General features: G+C 46.3%; 1 pseudogene; it reads left to right on the plus strand.

The window, feature by feature from the left end:
• Positions 1–1615: 1615 nt before the first annotated feature.
• On the plus strand, positions 1616–2152 carry LOC129511954 (60S ribosomal protein L19-like; annotated as a pseudogene).
• Positions 2153–4240: the final 2088 nt, after the last annotated feature.

Below are 4240 nucleotides of genomic sequence, written 5' to 3' on the forward strand. Positions count from 1 at the left end.
TAATAAGCGACTCACACCCCAGACTCTGTCTCAACTATTGCTTCTTCCAGAGACCACAACCTGAGATGGCATTTGTCGGTACGTAGAGGAGTCCCCGGAGCACAGTGAGCACCTGGCAAGGACTTGTTAAATAAAAGCCAGTGAGGAATCTGGAAAGGCAACACCTTCGCGGCTCATCCCTCTTAGGGAAGAGGTTATAATTAGTGGTCACTATCGGGTTACTTTAAAGAGCCTGAGAGTCTCCCCAGTCGAGATGAGGAAACAAAACCACTAGCAGTAACTACCGTGTTGCTACGCTTATGCTTTAGGAGTTTTTTTTTCACTGCTCTCTTCTGTGCCTGATCTGACCGACTCAATTTCCTAGTGCTCACAAGGGTATTTTGCGATGTTTTTAAATTTAGGTTCAACAAGTTTCCTCGTGGCTAAATGAATTTAAGTATCACTCGTATGGCTTCTAGAATCAAGACTTCTCAGGGGAGGGAAGGACATCTCGGTGTCGTCATTGCAACAACCCAGGGCGGCTTGTTCTCAGGAGGGAGGCGAGCGGACTCTGGCCTTGGGCCCCTGGAGTCCTCAACAGCTCTGAAGGGATATTTCATCTATGGATCTGTGGTTGTGCCCAGTTTCACTTCATGAAGAAGAAAGAAAACACCCTGCTCTCAAGGCCCTTACCATCTGCTGTGGAAAGGCCACACGAACTCCTAAACAAGACAATTAAAGGTAGAGGTTAAATCCCATGGAGATGAGGATACGGCAAAGAGCCCTTGCCAGGGCCTAAATTAGGGAAGGCCTCTCATGGGAGGTGACACTTAAGAATTTAAGGAGACAAATCAGAAAAGTGCTTCAGGGAAGCACATTCCGGGCAGGGGGGAACAGCAAATGAAAAGACTCTGAGGAATAAGTGCACTTGGCCATTGGGAGAACCCCAGGAGGGCCAGTTTTGACCAAAGAGCAGCGGAGCAGGGGAGCGTGTGGCCCCACCAGGTGAGGTTGGAGACATAGGGCCAGATCCTGTAGGCCTTAAAAGCCACCAAAGGGATTAGCTTTCATTCTAAAAACCTTGAGAACCCACCAAGTGATCTTAAGGAGGGTTGATGTGATACAACTTATTTTTTAAAAGACCATCCCGACTAAACGCCAGTTCAACATTAAAGAAGGGAGCTGAGCTACAATTTACTAAAAGATATGGCTTCTCCTGGATTCCTGGGTGATGCTCTATTTTGGCATTGTGTAATTATTTCAGAGGGCTTTTCGGTTAACCAGCGACTATTTTATGTGCCACTAGGAGGCCGCTGAGAACGAACAACGTTCTAGATGAAAACCGTCACTAGACCTGCCTAGACTCAGACACTGCGCCCGTCACCTGTCCTCACGAAGCCCATTCCTTACTTCCATTTATAGCATATCACCTGGCATTGGCTTGTCTGTAAACATCACCTAGAGCCAATCCTTGGTTGTAACTTCTGCAGAATAATTGTTAGCTCTATCACTTTGGCTTGAAATGGGATGATCCTCAGTTTTTGGCCTGTCCTGACTAGGGCATCAGTCTGTCAACAGTGATTAATTAAAATTAAAAAGGATGGCTTTCCTTCGGTGGCTACAGCTACAGCCATGTATGCTCAGGCTTTAGAAGAGGCTTGCCTCCAGCGTCCTCTGCCAAAAGAAGGTCTGGTCGACCCCAATGAGACCAATGAAATCGCCAACACCAGCTCCCGTCAGTAGATCCAGAAGCTAAACAAAGACGGGCTGACCTTCCTGAAGCCGGTGACGGTCCATTCCCAAGCTCGATGCCCACACCTTGGCCCGCCAGAAGGGCGCTGGTAAGGGAACAGGTACTGCTAATGCCAGGATGCCTGAGAAGGTAACCTGGATGAGGAGGAGGAGAATTCTGTGCCAAAGGTTGCCCTCCACATGTGTCACGGTCACGGCCTGTACCGGAAAGCGAAGGGTTACGTGTTCAAAAACAAGTGGATTCTTGTGGAACACAACTACAAGCTGAAGGCTGACAAGGCGCCCCAGAAGCTTCTGGCTGCCCAGGCCGAGGCCCGCAGATCTAAGACCGAGGAAGCACACGAGGGCTGTGAAGAGCTGCTCCAGGCCAAGAAGGAGGAAATCATCGAGACTGTCCAAGGAGGAAGAAAGCAAGAAATAAAACTCCCTCTCTTTGGTCTGTACCTAGTGGCCTCAGCAGTAACACAGATCAGCTATTGGATAAAACAAACCTTTATCTGCCCGAGAGAGAGAGAGAGAGAGAGAGAGAGAGAGAGAGAGAATAGGGTGAGTCCTGGCCTCCTGAAAGACAGGGACTTCTGCTTCCAAGGAAGGATTGGATGTAAACAGGATGTGTTTGTTCTTAATTTTCTTTCAGGCTGAGAACCTATCATTGAAGACAAGTGGAGGAAGTACCTGCCCAGGAGAGTCCAGGAGGAGTAGGGAGGAACCTGAAAGGCCAGGAAGGAAGTGGGCCGACCTGTCCAGGGGAGAAGCTGGGGTGACCAGGGAAATGAGCTATTTTGCATCACGAAGTGGCCATACAACCGATGTGTGAGGTGGACACAACTGGCCAGGAATCCGCTTGTGTGAGGGCAGATTCTGGATTACTGTTACAGAGAACACTGGTTAACAGAGAAAGCTTCAAAGGATATCAATTTTTTTTAAGATTTTATTTATTTATTCATGAGAGACACAGAGAGAGGTGCAGAGACACAAGCAGAGGGTGAAGCAGGCTCCCTGCGGGGAGCCTGATGTGGGACTCCATCCCAGGACCCCAGGGTCATGCCCTGAGCCAAGGGCAGACGTTCAACCACTGAGCCCCCCAGGTGCCCCTAAAAGATACAAATTTAATACCTGTGTCTCTGCCTCACTCATTTCAAAAACAAACAAAACAAAACAAAACAAAAACATCCAACTTTTTTTTTATTTTTTATTTTTTTTTTTAATTTTTTTTTTTTTATTTAGTTATGATAGTCACAGAGAGAGAGAGAGAGGCAGAGACACAGGCAGAGGGAGAAGCAGGCTCCATGCACCGGGAGCCCGACGTGGGATTCGATCCCGGGTCTCCCGGATCGCGCCCTGGGCCAAAGGCAGGCGCCAAACCGCTGCGCCACCCAGGGATCCCCCAACTTTTTTTTTAAAGCATGAGTTTCGACGAAGCACAGGCAGCTCCTTCGTTTCCTCTCCCCGACTTATTTGTGTTGATTCCTGGTAATTAAAACAAGGATTGGCTTTTTTTTTTTTTAAGATTTTATTTATTTATTTATTTATTTATTTATTTATTTATTTATTTATTTATTTTTTATGAGAGACACAGAGAGAGCGAGAGAGAGACAGAGGCAGAGACACAGGCAGAGGGAGAAGCAGGCTCCATGCAGGGAGCCCTATGCGGGACTCGATCCCGGGACTCCAGGATCACACCCTGGACTGAAGGCAGCACTAAACCAAGGAGCCACCTGGGCTGCCTGAGGATTGGTTTTTAAGAAAAGTTGAAATCTTCCCTCCCTCCCCATTCAACCCAACCTTCACACACACACAAGCACGCAGACACCAGCAATCTTGAAAAGTCATGCCTAGTCCAAGCCTGCTGAATTTACAGAGTTCCAAGTAATTCTTAGGTGTAGGAGCAACACCGAGCCAACCCAGGACAAGGTTGTGAATGAACGAAATATGATGAGTCTCATCAGTGTAGACGACCAACGTGAACTTCTGCCATTTAAAACATTCCTTCAACTCTTCATTTAATCTTTTTCTGTGAGATAAATTAATCATTGGAACAATTCGGACCGAAAATAAACATGGAGCAGATAATCTAAATTTAGATAGAAAATGTGTTAGCTGATTGGAAGTGGAATGTAACCAGCCTCTGGATTCAAAACCTTTTATTTATATTTCCTGGGCTGTATTGCCAGGTTGGCAGGGAGCTCTTAGACCCATTCTGAATATTTTCAGATGGAAGAGGCAACGTACAGGGGAGGAATCTACAATCTGAGGAGACCAGAGATACTCCTGAGAAAGACACGAAAGATGAGGCTGAGTATGGTAAGCACAAGCATGTGTATCGTTTTTCTTCTTCTTTTTTTTTTTTTGAAAGTCAAAAATCATCATAATGACAACCAAAATGTAGCCTAGCTTGATAAAGAATAATAAGTAAATAATAGAGAATGAATAGATAAATGTAGTCTGTTTTCTCTGAATCTCTTGGTTAGGTCAAGTTTGGATGCCAAGTTGAAATTTCTCCCCTGGC

Source organism: Nyctereutes procyonoides, unplaced genomic scaffold (assembly GCF_905146905.1).
Source record: "Nyctereutes procyonoides isolate TBG_1078 unplaced genomic scaffold, NYPRO_anot_genome, whole genome shotgun sequence".
In the NCBI taxonomy this organism is placed as follows: domain Eukaryota; kingdom Metazoa; phylum Chordata; class Mammalia; order Carnivora; family Canidae; genus Nyctereutes; species Nyctereutes procyonoides.